The sequence below is a fragment of the Rhinolophus sinicus genome, chromosome 16 (assembly GCF_057876585.1).
Source record: "Rhinolophus sinicus isolate RSI-liver-muscle chromosome 16, RSI-T2T, whole genome shotgun sequence".
NCBI lineage: Eukaryota > Metazoa > Chordata > Mammalia > Chiroptera > Rhinolophidae > Rhinolophus > Rhinolophus sinicus.
Genome location: NC_142516.1, coordinates 141,573,605 through 141,593,770, shown reverse-complemented (window position 1 = coordinate 141,593,770; position 20,166 = coordinate 141,573,605). Strand labels below are relative to the sequence as shown.

Genomic DNA, 20,166 nt, shown 5'->3' with positions numbered 1-20,166 from the left:
TTTTTCTGATTAAAAAACCCTCAAATCAGGGAATTCCTGTTCTCAAATATAGTACCAATATTTATTATTTATTATAGCCAACAAGGCAGAGCAATAACTCAGATCCTGGGCTCACCCCACGGTGCCTAATAAATATTGATGACTCAATCTGTGTCTAAAGGAAATAGATACTCTGTTGGGGGAAAAAGAAGTCAAGTTTCCTTTCAAGACATTACAGGAAACATTTTGTTACAGAACTTGATTTTTCACTGTTTAGCGCTTCCTTTTTGCATAGATTTTTTTGAGATCGATTGTTCTTTAATTCATCCATGACTGCAAAGTAGCAGTTATTCTCCACTTACCTAGGAATTTTACTAAAAAAACAAACAAACAAACAAAAAACAAACAAACAAAACTATATTCTTAAATAGTTATTTTCTACATCTTCCTGCAGATGCACTAATATTTTGAAGCTTCTCAGTGTTAACTGGAAAGGAATACAGCGTAATAGTACTTTACATAGGGCCTTTCAAGCAAACATTCATATATATATCAATAATCAGAATGAATGAAGATTAAATGTTTTATTCTTCACGCAGGCATTCTGCAATCATTTTGACACAGAACCAATTTCTATTGTAAAAAAATGTAGCTAAAAGACTACCATGACTTCTACCTTCTATCAAAACATTTGTGAACATATATAGCAAGAGCCAAATCCAAAGGCACAATTTTGGCTTTCACAGAAAATCAGCAATGAAATTAAAATTGCCTAACAATACACAATGCCAGGTTGTATTCAACAATGTACACGCTATATAAGCCCATTGCTGGTACTGTGTTCGAGCATCCATAAGAACATCTACAACCACAGAATAAAGCTCAGGCTCACAATCTACGACATGCCAAAGATGGGGGGGGGGGGGCGTGGTACTGAGATGCTTATACCCGTATCCCCAAAGCACTACCACCTAGGATTTGTAAAGACATTTCCGGAACTGTCAGGGACAGAATCGGGGCCAATAACATGCCTTAGCCAGTGTCTGAGATTCATTGCTGTTATTCAACACACTCAACACAAAACAGAGGGGACTTGCTTTTTTTATTTTTTATCCTCATTTTATCAACCCCTCTCTCCTCCTGCTTACCGAGCTTGCGTGTGCCCTTTATCTTACACATTCTCTTCCACCCTCTACCCCAATTCTAGCCAGATAACTGGGGAGGTCTTGCCTTGCTCTGAAACACTATTTCCTTCCACATGCTCCTGTACTATACAAAACTATTATTTCAAAAACAGTCAATTTTTAGATCATCTTACTATGTTCCAGATACTTTTCTAAGTATTTTCCATATATTGATTTATTGAATACTCACAGTAACTCTATAAAACCTGTACTATTATTATTGTCTCTATTTGTAGTTGAGGAAATGGAGGTAGGAAAAGAATATACATACATCTTCCCAAAGTCTTTAGTAAGTGAAGAACCCAGGATTTGAGCTCAGCCACTGTGGCTCAGGAGCCCTTACTCTTCACCAGGAAAGCCCACTATATCATTGTGTGATATGAATTCTTGAAAAATTATGAAAATTCGTTGATACCTGCTTTACGTTTGACTTTGTAAATGATTTTTAAAAATAGACAGTACGTAATTAAAAAGATTATATGTCTTTTTTTCTCTAATTTTCTCTACAAGTTTTAATAAATCAGACCTTTGCATTGGGTCGTTTTCATACTTCTTTTCTTTGCTTATTTTTTATTTCCTTAAATTATCACTAACTGAGAAAGATATGTTGAAATCTCTCATTATGATAGAGTTCTGTAGGCCTACCAATTTTGCTTTCTTACCACATTAGTCTTTTTTGTTAACTGCATACAATTCTAGAATTATTATATCTTTCTGGTGAATTACAGTGAACTCAGATGGGAAGAAGAAAATTGGTTAAATTTGTTCTTACTCAAGTGTGAAGAAATCTCCTTTTAAACTTTCCAAGGCCACTTGAATCAAATGATTTGATAAATAAATAATATTTTTATTTAATAAACTAAATAAACCTTTTACTTGTGAATGTTTTCAAAAGTTGAGGATAAACTATTTTTGTGCAAAGTAATTTCCTGAACTGCCTGAATCTCACCAGGACTTTGATCTCAAAGAAAGCCAGCTTCAGGGTCACACAACTTACCTCCATCTAAACCACTACAGCTCCAAATTCTATCCACTCTATTTTTCTATTGCCTCAAACACCTAGCTTACTCAATAAATATTTCCAATGGGCTCATACTTTTACAAGATGGCCAAACTCTAGTGTAAATCTAAAGTTTGAAAGGCAGTCTTGGGAACTAGTGGAGAGTCTTATATGCCCATATTCTATAATCCACAGTTATTACGTCCTTCATTTTTGTTAGACATAGATAATGAAAATTCTGCCATGTAATAGTCCCCTCTTCTGAAAAGTAACTTTTCAAGAGAGAGTTTTCCTTCAAGAAGAATTCTGTATTTTTTTTACTCTAATGAAACATTGTTAAAATGTATATATGACTTTCTACTGAGACTGTAAGAAGTTAAAATTAAAAAATAAACAAAACTTAAGGTAAATATTTAATTCTAAATTTAATTATTATTGATTTATTTCCTGCATGCAATCAGCAGTACATTTCATAGAATGATGTTAGGTTTCATAAAATACTTTCCTGTTTATCTCCCCCCAGAGGAAAACAGGGTTTCACACAATGCTGTATCAAAAAAGTAAAAGAACACATCAAGTGTACAAACTGGAGGCAAGTAAGTCCATAGCCTACGGTGATAGGTCCTTCCAGCATCAATCAGGTTTCTTCTTATCTCTTATCTCAAGGTTATTTAAGACGTGGTCACTTTAACAAGAATTTCTCTCATAGCAGGGCAGACAGGCTTCAGTCATTGGTTTCAGGATCTGCCTGGGCCGTGTAGGCATGCAACTGGGCATCGAGGTATCCTTTTGTTTTTCAACAAATATGCATCCAATTGATTGCCCAGCTGTTCTTTGGTCAGTACAGAGCAAGCAAGAGTACTTCTCCCTCGTCCACGATGTCGGCCTCTGCCTCCAAAGCCCCCTCTTCCCCAAGCCATCACACCCCGACCTCTACCACCGATTCTGCCACCACCCATAGCACCATGCCCAAGACCACCTCTGCCAGGACCTCCACAATCACAAACATCACCTCTTTTTAAGCCCATTTGGGGAACTATGGCTAGTCCACCTCACAATAGGTTTTGACCCTGGAGTGACAAGTAGGGTTCTCATGGAGTGACCCCCACTTAGCCCTCCTCTGGGCCAGCCTCTCTGGATTAGGGGCAAGCCTCATCCTCCGATGGCTCCCCCGCCAGGGCCCTAGGTGCTGGCCTAAGGTGCCTGGATGTTACTCTTACCCAGGTGCTGCTGTAAGCTCTGCTTACATATTAATGCTGCCTGCACAGAGGGTCTCTCCTCCATCTGCTGGGCTAGTCTTCTGTTTCCGGCACTGGCTAGCTGCTGTTGTTGCTGCACCGAAGCTTGGATATTCACTGGTGTGGGCTGTTTGTCCTTCAGCACATTAGTAAAGCGCTCATTTAGAGACATCTTGGTGGAGCTTTTCAGCACAACTTTCGGGGCCGACTGTGCTGCCATCTTTCAATCCCAAGAACTGAAGGAAAGGGATGCCAGTGCTCCTCCTGGAGCTGCCACCTCAGCTGCGGCAGGTGGGCCGTCGGCAGAACCTGAGTTGACCGTGGAGGGGCTGGAGTTAACTTCGTGGGCGGTGGGTTACATGCGTAAGCGGTGGGATGCTAGGTTAGCTGGTTGTTGTTGGCTGGCTGGCTGGTTAGCCGGCCTGCCTGCTCTCTCGGCCTGTCCTTTCCTGCCTTTCACCTGTGCCGTCGCAGCTGCTGCCACCAACTGCCCTTGGAGTCCAAACACAATGGCTGCCCCTACTTTCCCTGTTCTGATTACTAATGAGGAACCTCTTAAGTGAACCAGTTATCAATTGGAAGAGATCATGCTATTTCTGTTAAGTAACCTGAAGCATATGAGAATATTTTAACTGCACTTTGTTGTTTATAAGACAGAAAATTCAGTTTTATTTCACATTTACTATGTGCAAGTGGTTGCTTTGCAGTTCCACATACCTTGTTTAACATAAGAAGCAAAAAGGAAATCACAACATAATAAATGAGCAAGTCTTTATACTATAACTGCACTGGCAATTTTTGCAATGAATGGCATTTACTGATAGTTATTCTCTATGAGATCAGATTATTAAGTTCTATATGTGTCTATTACTGCCGAATCTCCAATGTCAACAGCACAGTTCTTTGCACAATGTAAACTCTTGATAAATATTTGTGAACTGACCCAAGAATTATTCTTATTATTTAGTCAATAATAATTTTGAATCAGTATCATTGAATGCCCTGATATTTAATAATGTCTTGAATATTTAATTGAAGTTAGTGATAAAAATTAGAAATGTTTAGCTGGGATAGGGATTTCACACACACAATTTGATTTACTAATGTTATTTGTTCTTTCACCCACAAAGAATGAGTCTGAGAATGAGGGAAAGAACAAGAGGAGGTATGTGAGTAATCTAAAGTCATCCAGTTGGAAAAGGCCATTTAGCCACAGGGGAAAGTGTCAAATAACAAAATATATGTGTAGTAGACATGTGCAATGCTATGTGTGGCACTTCCATTTGTGACATTAGAATAAAAGATGACCAAAATAAAGACCCACATAACCATTATTATACTTCCCAACATCTGATCATCTGACCCATAGCATGTTATCCTTAAGGCAGGCTCATGGGAAGTCAAGCTGGGAAATGCTTCAGGGTATAATGATTTTCTCTAGCTATAGCACACAGCATATTAAATCCTAAGAAAACTTTTTAACATTGTCAATATCATATTTTTGGAAAACTCTCTTTTAAGATTTTCTCTGAATTAATTTAAAAGGAAAGAATCTGTCATGGTGGAGAAAATGTTGTGTGGGAATTTACTGAGAAGTTCACCTCTATGTAGAGAACTATCCCTCCCGCCACCTGAATTGCCAGAGCAGCCCTGTATAATAGAAATGTAATGCAAATGACATGGGTAATTTTAACCATTCTGGTGGTCACATTAAAAAAAGAAACAGGTGAAATTAAGTTTAATAATACACTTTATTTCACATAATATATCTAAAATCTTATAATTTCAGCATGTAATCAAAATAAAAATTATTCCTGAGACATTCTACTTCCTCTTTTTCCATATGGTATCTTCAAAATGTTGTTATTTAATATTTGCAGCATACCTCAATCAAATGCTAATATTTCCAAGGTCAAAAATATACTTCTGGCTAAACAAAGATATGCTTAACATAAATTTATTTTACACTGCATCAGTTTTTACAGCTAAATTGATTAAAATTAAATAAAATTGTACCAAAGCATTCCTTCAATCTCACTGGGCCATTTTAAGTGCTCAATAGTAACATGTGGTCAACAGCCCCCACATTGGAGAGGTCTAGAAGCTCAGCACATCAACTGCACAAAAACAGAGCCAGCTCAGGATAAAGCTATCATCCATTAAGACTAGAAAACGCAATAAGATCATCAAGCTGTCCAACAGAAGGATCTGTCTAGGTTTTTCAAAAAGTAACCATGGGAATCTAATTTCTCAAGGAAGAGAAAATTATTCAGCCAATATTTAACTGATACCAAATTGAGTAACATCATATTTTTACAAGTCTCATCATAAACTTAATCCATTTGACATTTTATATCTGGATGTGTTTTAGAATGAAACTGGATAATATGAACCCTACTCTTTATGGAAAAGGAAAGAAAAGAAAATGAAAATTATTCTTTGGGGCAAATCCCTAGCCACCACAATATTATTTTGGATTTCTTTAACATGAAAAAGGAAAAATAGAAAACAAGGAAAAGCAGTGGACAAAACAAACCCACAAACAGCGATGTTATAGTATCAAGTAAAAATATTTTTAAGAAAATATTAGCTTTCCACTAAAATGATAATTATATTCTTCTCACTTACAATTCTAGTAGAGAATCACAGCTCTTACATGACAGTTTATCAAATGTTACCATATAAGTCCATTACAATAAAATCATATAATAAAATATTAAAAATCAGAAAGTAAACTTCTTTAAGTAACTTTTCATTTAGAAAGCTAAGGTGTTAAATTTGAAAAAAAAGATATTTAAATCTTGCTATAATTGCAGGACAGCCAAAAAAAAGCAACATAGAAATCCTCCATTAAAGACTACATCCTAGGGTTCATAGGTGAAATTCTGACAGGTGGCAACCTTAATTTGGAGGCCTCTTGAGTGAATGATAAAACAGAGCAGAAACTGATTTATCTCTGTGAACTACAATGCTGAGTGGAATGTGCTATGAAGCATTCTAAAGCAGCAATTTCATTTCCTCCAGGGCAAAACATACTTAGAAAGGAAAGCTGCTTTACCATAAAATAATCTATTTTGTAGACTTAGGAAGTTTCAGCTGGATGACATGTCTTAACCTTTCTGGAGTGGGTAGATTACTATAAGGTTCATTGCAAAACAGCAGAACATACTCCAATAATATTTCACCTTGCTTTGCTCAAGGTAGAGGTAAAAGAGAAGTTCATTTGTATGTTTTATGGAGGCCTTCTTTCAAGTTAAAGATAATGATATACTGACATTGAAGAATATCTCTGTTTTGTAAAGAGCTGTGGAAAATCATTTAGATAAAAAAACAATAATAGCTATATGGTATCCAACATCTTGTCTTTGGATTAAACACAAAAAAACTAACTGGATTGACTATTTTACTTTAAATGTATCTATTTATTTGTCAATTATAAAGTTAGATCAACTCACCTCATTGAAATAAAATAAAGTTGACCCTTGAACAACACTTGGGTTAGAGGAGCCAACCCCTCACGTCATCAAAACAATCTGTGCATAACTTTTGACTCCCCCAAAACTTAGCTAAAGCAAACCATTAACTAAAACCACTTAATTAAAACTTAATAATTACCAAACCCAAGGATGCTCAAGTCCCTCATAGAAAATGGCATAGAATAATTCACATGGGCAGCCCTCCTCATCTGCGGATTCCCAACCAAGGATCGAAAATACTGTTTTTGATACATGGTTGGATCTGTGGATATAAAACCTGGAGATATAGAAGGCTGACTGTATATTTATTGAAAAAAATCCACGTATAGTGGATGGGTGCAGTTCAAACCCGTGTTGTTCAAGCATCAACTGTAATTATATTATCAAACAGATATTGTTAAATTTTACTAATGTTTCTACTGTACATATCACCTGCTGAATGGTATTGAATATGTACAAATTCAAACCTGATTAAGACACTGCCCTGTAAAATAGTTGTGTATCCAATGGTAAATCATGATGAGGAATATAATGCAGAAATTGACTGATATACTCTATAAGTGGCTGCCCACTCCAATATAAACTTAAAAGAAACCCAAACTTAATGCTTTATTACTGACTATAAGCACATTATACATATATAACATATACTTATGTTACACATACATATTTTTGTATATTTACATTTATAATTTAAATTAATATCAAATAAACTTAATGTAATCAAGACACTTAGAATTTTTGCATATGATAATAAAAACATACATTTTAAATTTTGCAAAATATATTAATTTTTATTATTTTATCAATGTCAACTTTTTAAAAAACAGTAATATATGTAGGAAAGATCAATCACTGTTATCTGGTACACAATGAAATAAAATTTTTAAATGAATTAAATTTAGTAATTAATGGTGTGTCAGATGTTTTGACTACCTATCCAACGCTATATCTATTACCAACACTATCTTTTTCCTTTCTTCTAAAATAGATTGTCAGTCTATTAATTTTCTAGTTGTCTTTCACCATTGTATTAGCCACCATTTAGACTTTGGCCATAATATAAGTATTATGGTTTAATAAGATGAAAACAGATTTTTATGAGATTCATATTTGCTTTTTTAAAGTCAATCAGTTTATGTTCTAAAGCCTTTCAAAGGGGTTTCAGACTCTAAACAATTTGTTCATAGTCAACGCATCACCTTTTAAATAAACAGTCAACAAAAAATAAAAACGCTTTCTTCTGTAATGCTCCTTCTAGCCCTGGGCCCGTCTACTTTTGCTTTGGATATTTGTCCTCTTATTCAAGATATTTCCTAGTATAATAACACATTTCTAACTTCTTTAAGTCATTATTTTTCTAAGTATTTATAGCCATTTTTCTAGTTTTTAACTGGCTTGTACATATAGATTCTTTCACTCATTTTATAAAATGGCCTCAATCCATTCAGATTTTCTGAAATTACCAATGAACTTTTGTTAGTCCCTAGTTCTTCCTTACCCCAAATTAGTTGTTGAATTTCTTGGCAGTAAAATAATAAATCTTCTTTCTTGTTGTTTTAATTTAAACAACAGGTTTGGTCATGGCAAAAACAATGAAGCCATTTCTTGAAAATGACAAACAGATGATAAAGAAATATGAAGCTGTGTTTGCCAAAACTTTAAAAATTCATGCTTTTATTTTCAACTGATCTTCAACAAAGGTGCCAAGAGCATACAATGAGGAAAGGACAGTCTCTTTAATAAGTAGTGCTGGGAAAACTGGTTTCCACATGCAGCAGAATGAAATTGGACCCTTATCTCACTTCATATATAAAAATCAACTCAAAATGGACTAAAGGCTGAAATGCAAAACCTGAAACTATAAAACTATTGAAAGAAAACACAGAGAATATTTTTGACATCGGTCTGGGCAATAACATTTTGAATGTGATCCCAAAAACATAGGAAACAAAATGAAAATAGACAAATGCTAATGCATCAAGCCAAAAAGCTTCTGCACAGAAAAAAAAAAAAACCACAAAAATCAACGAAATGACAAGACAACTTACAGAATGGGAGTAAATATTTGCAAACCATACATCTGATGAGAGGTTTATATCCAAAGTACATCAGGAACTGAAACAACTCAATGGCAAAAAAAACAACAACAACCGAATTAAAAATGAGTAAAAGACCAAAATAGACATTTCTCAAAAGAACACATACAACTGGCTACCAGATATATGAAAAGGTACTCAACATTAATAATTATCAGGGAAATGAAAATCGAAGCCACAATGAAATATCACCTCATACCTGTCAGGATGGCTATTACTAAAAAGACAAAAGATAACAAATGTTGGAGAGGATGTGAACAAAAGGAAACCGTGGTGCATTATTGGTGGGAATGTAAATTGGTACAGCCATTATGGAAAACAGTATGGAGATTCCTCAAAAAATTATAAAATAGAACTACCATACTATCCAGCAATCCCAGTTCTGTATATACAGCCAAAGGGAAAAAAAATCAGTATCTCAAAGAAATATCTATGCTTCCATGTTCATTGCAGCATTATTCATAATAGCCAAGATATGAAAACAAGCTAGATGCCCATCAAAAAATGAATGGATAAAGATGTGTGTGTGTATTTTCACACACATAACAGCATATTATTCATCCATGAGAAAAAAGGAAATCCTGCAATTTCAGACAGCATGGATGAATCTAGGGGACATTCTACTAAGTAAAAAAACGTCAGACAGAGAAAGGCAAACATTATATAATCTCACTTATATGTGGAATTCAAAAACAAAAGTCAAATTCATAGAAGCAAAGAGTAAAATAGTGGTTGTGAGGGGCTGAGGGGGTGGCAGGGAATGGGGAGATGTTGGTCAAAGGGTACAAATTTGTAATTATGTAATGAATAAGTCTAGATATCTAAAGTACAGGCATGTTGATTGTACTTAATAATACTGTCCTCAACACTGAAAATATACTAAGAAAGTAGACTTCAGGTACACTTATCACACACCAAAAAATTGTAACTGAGGAGATGGGATGTTAATTAGCTTGACTGTAGTAACCATTTCACTATATATATTATATGGGTACAGTTCAAATCTGTGTTGTACATATATATATATATATATATATATATATATATATATATATATATATATATACACATACATACATACATATACAGAGGGTGCAAAAAAATGTATCCACATTTTAAGAAGGGAAAAACTGTATTAAAATTTACGCTGATGGTAACCACTTTTGCAAGAGCATCTCTTGTAATTGCAGAAGTCAAACATGGCTTGTATTCATCTTTGGTTATCAGTATATATTGACTATTACAATTTTTATTACAATTTTTTCCTTTCTTATAATGTGTATGCATTTTTGGCACCCTCTGTGTGTGTGTGTGTGTGTGTGTGTGTGTGTGTGTGTGTGTGTGTGTGTGTAATCATGCTGTGCACCTTAAATATATACAATTTCTATTTTTAAAAACTCATTATAAAAAAATGTTGAACAGATGATGAAATACAAAGCTGCATTTGCCAAAACTTAAACCTGGCAGAGTGTTTTAAAAGTACATAAAACTGATTCAATTTTTATTTCTGTCAAGGGAAAAGAAATAAGACATACTATTGATACACAGAATACATTCTGTGAGGAGTATTATATAATTTTCTTGCTCAATTTTTTTGACAACCTGAAGACATTGAAAATAAACTTTATAGAGATACATCACCATTATTTTTAAAGTTCTCAACAAAAGGCAATACTGGGTAAAAACTTACAAGAAAAAGTTGAACAAGGACGAATATAAAGTGTTGCTTTTAGGTTCAAAAGTTAATTGCACAAATAAAGATGTGGAGTAACAGGCCTGAGAGTTTCCTTTGAATGCAAGATGAGCAAACAGAATGATAAGGCTGACACAAATGTTTGGCATGGCCAAACAGGAGAAGACTACATTTCAAAGTATGTGTTCAATTCTAAGATGACATTTTTAACATAGTAACAAAACAGAGATCACATAGAAGAGTGCACAGAAAATGTTGCTCTGCTGACCATGAATATATTTTCTCTAATCCATGTAAAAAGAAAGTGAGAAAAATGAGGACTGTATTGCACATAGTATTGCTCTACATGGTAAAATTAAGTTGTCAGATAGCGGTTATTTTATTCTGTGACTATTTTCTTCCTACATTTTAAGTGAATTTTTGTTTACATAATAAAGGTGAATTTAGATACATGACAGTGATATTTTTTTTAAATGCAATTATTTGACAAGCCTTTGATCTGATTTGAATTTACTGGTCAGTCCAGTAGATTCAGAAGCCTTGGAACAATCCAAAAAAGGAATACCACGGTACTGAGAAATTTTCTAAACACACCCACACACACACACACACACACACACACACACACACACGTGTATTATATCACATATGGAACATTTAAAGAATCTGAGTGTTTACTTAGAAAAACACCAAAAGTCTAAGCAGAAGGAAAGAATGTATTCCCAATTTCCTAAGTTGAGGTCAGGAATAGACAAACAAATAGATCACTATATGGTTTTCATCTAATTTCCAATTAACTCAAGGAAAAAAAGAGCTTACGAAAAGCTGTCTAGAAATACCAGTGAAGAAGCCTTCCAATAAATGAATTTCAACAAAACCTTAATGGCAACCAGAAGGAAAGGACTTTTGTCCTTCATATGAAAGTTGGAGAAGGTGGCTCTCAATGTTTTCAGAGATCACATGATTTTTAGTTAACTACTTTAAGAAGTGTCTTTACACATCTGTCTTCTAAATTCACTTGAGTATTTTCATCAACCAATATTAACAAGAATAATACACTTACATACCCCAGCTATTAGAAAGGTGAGAAGACGTACATATTTTGGAGTAGTGGCAAGTAGAATTCTCTTTCTTCAATTTTTGGCAGTACTTTTTGACTTTTTTTCATTTTTCATTTTTTTCATTTTTTTTTTTTTCAACTTCTCTCCATGCCTCATCATGTTTTGTTTTTCCTGTTTTTGTTCACACTGTTGCTTACAGTTAAAACGCTTTTTTTAACCTGTTGGAGTGCCACATATCTTTCAAGGTTCAGTTAAATACCAGTTCATCAAAAATGTCTTTTTGATTACCCCATCCAAAAGTAATCAGAAGCTCTTTTGTTGCATTTCATACTGAAGTGATTTCTGTTCAATACATTTTGCATACTAAATTATGAATGCCCAAAAGGCAGGAATTATTCTCTACTTATCTCTGTAACTGCCATAGCTTCTGTAATGAACTTAGGTTGATCGACAAAACTATTAGAGCTGCTCGAAATTAATTCTAAATATGCTTGAAAGCATGTGTGCGTCCTCTCCCTTTCCCTCCCCCTCCCGTCCCTTCCCTCCTCCGCCTCCCCGTCTTTCTCATGTAGGAGAAAGTTACAGTCTACTGCAGAGGTAGAAATGACCCAAAGTCTCAGCTGGTAATTTTGTCTCAGAATATAACATCTTAAGCAGGACAACCATGGAGCTCTGTTATTTACAATGAAAATCAGATCCAGCAAATTCATTTGGCTTAACATTTAACTTATATACACTACCATGACAATCCTATAGCTTTCTACACGAAATACAGATGTGACAACTAAGGACAAATGGGTCACTGATGAGAAAGACCCTACTTTCAGTGAGAGTTAGTCCTGTTATACACAGAGCAGCTAATGTAATCTTGCTTTTTAAGCTGCTAACAACACGATGTCTAATGTTTCCTTGCAATATTTCATTGGTGTGACTCCCCTATAAAATTCCCATCTGCCAGGTAGGAACTAGAAGAGAAGGCATTTTTATGAAACAATGGCAATGTTTCAAGACAAAATCCTACTTCATGTCTACGAAGAGTGGACATTTCATAGAGAGGTAGAACAACACTCAAACTTCAATGTGCCTAAAAAAACACTGGGATGGAGATTCTGTTAAAATTCAGTTTTGACTTAGTAGGTGAGGGTGGCACCTGAACTCTGCATTTTTAGCAAGTTCTCCCAGGTGATGCCAATGTTTCTGATCAATGGACTGCACTTTGAGGAGCAAAGAAATAGAATATAGCCTCCTATTTAAATCAATCATAAGCACATGTCAAATGAGTTTAATGCCAATGCATGTAAAATACAAAATCATGGAGGTGCCACATTGTACATAAAAAAATTAAGCAAATATTGGCCTAGGCAGGTCTGCACAGTTTTTGTATCTCCACAACTGTCATTATAAAAATTCCATCCTTTATGCAACATGCATGCTTAACTATACTGAATACCTCCAGGGATTTGTTACTATTTAAATTATTCCTTGTGGCTCATAAACTGTGAATATCAATTTCCCAAGTACATCATGGGTCAGAGGCAGTCCTAAATGGTGCAGGGAAAGAGGGTGTGTGAGCAGTGAAAGCAACAATTAACCTCAGAAAGAAGATCCACACTTTCTCTTTCACACAATAAACAAGGATAAGAGACTCATTGCATTGTGAAATTAATTGTTTGGCCACATTCAAAGGTTTAAGGACCTGATTTCCTTGTAATGACATTAGATATACTTGTCACATTAATCTTCACAATTAGTCTCATGAATTCTTTGATGCATTATTGTCATAAATTTTATTTAATAAGTTCACATGAAAGGCTACAAACTGACATGTGTGTCTTAACTTCCAGTTTTTCCTCATTGGAAATACGCAAAGATACTTTGCAAAGGAAAAGATTATATGCAGATATCACTTCGGACTAAAGACTTAGATTAACACAAAAGCCTTGCCCTACATAAGCTCTGAAGCGATTCGAGACAGGGCCCATGCCTTTAAACAAGGAACAAGGCTGTGATGAGGCAGGTATGGAGGAATGAGAAAAAACACAGGAAGGAATGAAACCTACATGATCCGGCTGATAATGTGCGATAGCCTCAGTATTAGCAACAAGGAAGGAAGACAGTCCATGAACGTCATGGTGGGAAGAAGGGTGGGAGATTTATGGAGACGATGGACAGAACTATAACAGAGGCTTCATTGGGGAGAAAGCAATTTGGGAAAGATGAAGAGGAATATTATGGACAGCTTCACAGTCCAGTTAACAATTGACCTTGGTTTTGGTTCATTCAACAGATACTAGAGAAAGTCTATTGTCAGAGTAAGGAGCTAGAGATCTATAAAAATGCAGTCCCCTCCTCTGAAAAACATTGAATTTTGTCTAATAGATAGGAAAGAGTCATTGTAAACATAAAGATCTGTGCATATCATTAAGCCCAAAGTATCTCTTTCAATTGTTTTGAAAAAGGCAGGTCAATATATGCTTCTGTACACACACACACACACACACACACACACACACACAGACACACACACACACACATTTTCCCCTTATGCAATTAATTAAATTCTTAGATTTGTCACTGAAGGATAGACCTGTTCTAAAAGCTAATTTCAGGAGTTTTATTTGCTGATCAGAAAAATAAAGCATGGCTCTCATTAGTCCAGACCCATATTACAACTAATCCAAGGGGATACCTCATCGAGCCGGCACCTGCCAGATCAGGTGCTAATTCCAGCCCTTCCACTTTCGCACAATCCATTAGCCAGCCTTCTACCTGTGATTGTTTCTGCCCTACGTTCTTGGCATCTCTATGCATCCTCTTGGTTTGAAGCCTCGATTAGCTACCTTCAAACAGCACTTATTTTGCTCCTCTCTTTGGGACTTACTGCTTGAAACTGCTGATCACTTGCCAGAAGACAGGTCATTCTTACCAGAATGGTTTTCCTCAATCCTACCGGCCCTTTCCTCCAGCTGTGTTCTGCTGAAACGGAGCCCATCCACATACCTCTATGCTGTTTATTTTATGTGCAACCAGAGACGGTTACAATAATAACTTCTTTGTCATATTCAACATTCTAGAGTGTGAAGTATCTATCTCGTAATAATCTATAATTCAACTAAAATGCCAAATTATTTCCCTTCCAATCAACTACTATTCTAAGATAGAAATATAAAATCAATATAATCAACACAAAATTATCAATAAAACCCTAATGTAATTGTATAAACTCTTTAAAAAGGGAAATAATTTTCATATCTTTTAAACATAGGAAGTGGAGAAAATAATGTAAGCAAAATGTTCTTACATTCTAGTAACTCTATAATCTCTGTCTATAAAATTGAATCCCATCACATTCCATTCAATGAAAAGACAGGGTCACTATAAAGTTGTATCTTCAGCAGACACAATTAATCCTTGCATTTGCTTGCTTTACGAAGACACAAAGTAACACAAAAGAGACCTATACCAATTGTGCAACATTGGCAAGTCCTTCTATAATATGATTGGTTTTGATTGTTGTTACAATTTATTATGGGTTGAATTGTGCTCCTCCAAAAAAATGTCTGATTTCTAACCCTTAGTACTTCAGAATGTGACCTTATTTGGAAAGAGAGTCATTGTAAATGTAATGTCAAGATGAGGTCATAGTGGAGTAGGGTGTGTCCCTAATCCCATATGACCACAGAAGATGACCATGTCAAGACACAGACCCGCAGGGAGAATGTTATGTGAAGACAGGATCAGTTGATGCATCTACACGGTAAGGAACATGGCACTACCAGAAGCTAGGAGACAGACTGATGAATATATACATTTTACTACATACACATATGTCTGCAGAGTCATTATGTAAAGAGAAATTTCTCATTGTTTATTTAAAGGTAAATTTCTCATTTTTTTCCCAACTAGATACCCTTAATTTTCACATGTATATGTGTGCAAAGCAAATGGAATTACGGAAGCCCTCAGGTGGAGGAATAACTCATCTTCTGAAGATCAAGGAAGAGGGATATTTTAAATCAGTGTGATGCTTGTTGAGCCAGAGGAAACAAAGGGCGAACACGATGAAGAAAAATATGAGTAGAAGGAAGGGCACCATACCTCTGGGTTGGCAGTCCCCATTTATGTCTGCTGTACTAACTTGTTAAATTCCCCCTTCCACTTTCAAAAGTGTCCTGGTTCGATGAGGAAGTATATTTTAACAGAACAACTAATCTAAAAACGACAATTTCTAGTTTTTCTTTGTACCCTAACTATTCTTACCTACAGCAAGTGACCGTAAAATGGGAATGGTGATATTCCATCCTTTCTGCCAAGGTCAGCTGTGAAGTACAAATGACATGAGAAATGTGAACATGCTTTCAAAGTTATAAGTATTATTCAAATGTTAGACAGTTTTATTACAGCAAAGCATCAGCACTCAGTTGTGGGATGCTATTTTCTTCTTAAATTTGTGCTATACCAACTGTATACAGCTATACCAACTACAGCTATACCAACTGTAACTCATTTTCTTAGTGGCCATTGTAATTCATTCTGGACCTAATTCTTTTGCATTAGTAGTTGCCTCTGACTTGCTCTGATTATGGGGGAAGAGAGAGAAGAAAGGAGCTAACATTTATGGAAAGCCTACATCATTACAAGCACTGAGCAAGGCGCTTGACATATATTAAGACAGTAAATGTCGTCATTAACTGGATATTCACTATGTACCAGGCACTGTGCTAAGAAGCTTGCATAGATTAGAACATTTAATGTTCAGCACCCATATTTGAAATGGTTATAACTCTTGTTAGAAATAAGGAAACGGGGCCCCAGCATATCAAGCAATAATATTTCTGAACATGACTTCAGATTCAGAACGTCTGATTCTGGGACTATTCTGTTCTTTTGAGCTGTATGACCTTGGATAAATCACTGAACAACCCAGTCTTCATTACTCATCTGACAAAAGGCATAATCATAAACCTACTGCATAGGGTTATTATGAGGATTAAATGAGTTAATATAAGTAAGGGCTAAAAAATGCCTAGTACATAATAAGCGCTCTGTAAATGTTAGGATGGCAGCTTGCTACTACTGTCATTAGTATTGCAACTATTATTATTATTGTCATCATCATTCTCTTTATATATCCAAGGGCACACAACCAGTAGTGACAAAATAGATGCAAATTTAGGTATTTTGAGCACTGATCCATTTATACAGTCAACAAGTATTTATTTAGTGTATGCTGTGGTGCCAGGAATAAAATGATGGTCAAGACTGGATATTCTTATTTATGTAGCTAGTGACTGTAGTTGCAAAGGTTTCATATTCTACCAGAAAAAAAAAAAAAAATTAAAGCCAATTGCTGTGATAGTTGGAAATATAAGGTACATATAAGAGAACACAGTAGGTGTACATCTCCCACTCTAAGAGAGCCTTGTAAGCGTAGATCTAAAAGTTGAGTTGGAAGTTAACCATAAAAGGAGCTGGGGACAAGTGTCCAGTCAATGGGAAGAACGTGGATGAAAGTCCTGAAATGCGAGTTTGCACGGCAAATGGAAAGAGGCAGTGTGTAACTGTAGAGCAGGTTTTGAGATGGGTTAGAGAAAAATCAAACAGCATAGTCAAGAGGCAGCTTAAGAAAGCTCATAGAATGGTGGTTGCCAGAGGCTAGGGGAAGGCGGGAATTGGGAGTTGCTGTCTCATGAGTACAGAGTTTCAGTTTTGTAAGGAATTTCTGAAAAAGTCCTGGGGATCTGTGAACAATAATGTGAATATACTTGACTCTACTGAACCGTACATTTAATAATGGCTAAGAAGGTAAATTTTATGTTATGTGTTTTTCACCACACTTAAAAATGTAACTATTATTTTAAAAAATAAAGTGTCATAAATTTTCTTAAGGAGTTTTGATTGAATCTGAGGGGCAATAAGAAACCACTACAAGGTTTTTAGAAAGAGAATTGAGACAAGCAAAATAATTACAGATTTTCCAACCTCTGTGTGCCAGCCTTTGTAGATACTGCAAAGAATAACAAAGACCACACCTGTTTTGATACTTTTTTCTGGCATCCAACAAATCATTTCATAAATATATATGCATATATTTAAATCCTGTAAACATAATACAACAGAAATGAAAAATAATGTGAAAATCAGTATCTACATAAATAAGAGATAATCCAGTTAAAATACTCTTAAACCTCCTCTTTCTTCCTCAAGAATTAGTCACCAGTCAGACCTCACTGGATAAAAATAGAGACTCCAGTAAATTAAGTATCACTGGATGACGTCCTCCATATAATGTCCACTTACAGCTGTAAAACAGTTATTTAGTTGTCCTGTTATTATTTTCTTCAGACTAAATCACTGGTTCTCAGATTATGTACTTTCAGAACATCTGGATCTATACTGAGATTTTCCATAGTGAAAATTAAAAAAAAAAAAAAAAAAGGCAGCCCTTCGCAGTTCACTGGGGAGAAAAACAGTAGATAGGATTTTTTCCATTTCAAACTTCCTTCAAATATATTTCTTAAAGCTCTGGGGTCTGTTTCTATTTGCTGAAACAAACAACATGAAACAACATTTATAAAAAAATATTAAATAGATATTACCAGAAAACTTAATAAAAAACTTATTAAATGATTTTTGTCATTGACTGGTATATTTGTTGTTGTCATGAAATATGGAGAAATATAATACATTCTCCTAGTAAAATATTTACTATTTTGTATCATTGAATTAATATCAATATTATATAAATTTATATAAAGACAGAGCTATTAGATATCCAGTCATCTGAATGAGTTTCCCCAGCACAGGTGAGAGGTCTACCTTACTTGATCACAAGCTGCCCCAACCCTCTGACACCCTATCCTAAGTGTGTTACCCACCATTTCTCCCTCCTGTTTTACACTGTACATTTAAGTTGATAATAACAGTCTTCACAATTCGATCTTCTTAGCTTGGTCTTCAAACTTTCTGTCCCATGAGCTCTGGGAAAGCCTGCCAGGCCACGTGAGTTGAGGTACTATAACATCAAAGAAATGTCCGCACTTGGGTGACTGGTTTGTTTTATTTCCCACTTTTTTCAGCTGAGGTGGAAATATTGTGGAACTTGGGCATTTTAGGAGAGGAAATAGATGGAAAGATACTGCAACACCACGAGGCCATGCTTTATTATATATGTGTGTGTATGTATATATATATATATATATATATATATATATATATATATATATATATTTGGCCTTTTTTATAATCTATAAATATGTCTGTATCTATACATCTATATATCTATGTTTATATCTAGATCTATATCTATCAATCTATCTATCTATCTATCTATCTATCTGTCTATCTATCTATTTATCATGGGAGGAGGGGCAGAGAGAAAGACCAGGAAACCTTGATATCAGTACTTTGTAAAGTGTTCTAATAAAGGGACTCTTTCTCATCTAGGTGACAGTAATGTAAGAAAAATACAGACAAGGAACAGCAAGTACATTTGACTTCTTAAAACCAGCACCTAAAAATCACTGTAACTATGTCAAAATGGTCATTCTGTGTTTTCAAATATGTAAAGCATAATAGCTAATACTTAGAAGTCTCTTCTAACACAAAAATATTCATCAGATGACCAAAATCAGTAAAATCAGTGGAAACAGTGCAAAACAAACAGAGATGGATGGGGATATACTTTAGCAAAGCTTACAATTTCTCTAGCAAAATGTTCTCTGTGTTGAGTTCAACTGTATGTTCTCAAGTCAAGCCCTTTGGAGAGCTATGTATGATTAGTAATTTTCCAGCCATTGGACTGAAAGAACTAATACAGATTATACAGTGATTTGTCTTACTTGAGAGTAGTTTATGCATGGAGGCTATCCAGTCCCTATTTTTCAAGTCAATACAAATTATGGCGTCCTTAATACCTTCTCTCTAAAACAAGAGACGCTCCTCAGCCACTGAAAGAAATATCTAGAAGATATATGTGCCACTTCTCTGAATGAAGAGTTATAACTGAATGGAAAGAAAATATGCTGCTAGGATTAGAATACAACAAAAATCCCCACCACCACACTCACAAGCAGCTCAGCAGAAGAGATACTGAAATCTCACAACTTCATTTTTCAGCTTTGTTGGGTTAATTGCAATTTACAGATTTTCGTTGCTCCACAAATGTTCAACAAACCATAAATACACATTTCCAAAGATCTGGGCATCATCAGAATCTGTTCTAAATGAATCCAGTCCAGTTGGGTTTCTAAATTTCCCCTTAAAATATTTATCTAACAACAAAATTCCAAGTCTCAGTATAGGTTAATGTGGATGAGGCAGTATAGTTTGGTTACATAAGTAGCAGCATACTAAAGTGTCGTATTATCTTGGTTAGTTATTAGAGCTCAGTACAGTTATATAATACTTATTTCGTTTCAATTATGCGTGTATATA

General features: G+C 35.1%; 1 protein-coding gene and 1 pseudogene across 2 annotated transcripts in view; both read right to left on the bottom strand.

The window, feature by feature from the left end:
* The window catches only part of NALF1 (NALCN channel auxiliary factor 1), a 577,967-nt gene that overhangs the window by 470,519 nt on the left and 87,282 nt on the right, over positions 1-20,166 (bottom strand). The gene's annotated exons all lie outside the window — the stretch shown is intronic.
* Positions 2,888-3,848, bottom strand: LOC109447066 (chromatin target of PRMT1 protein-like; annotated as a pseudogene).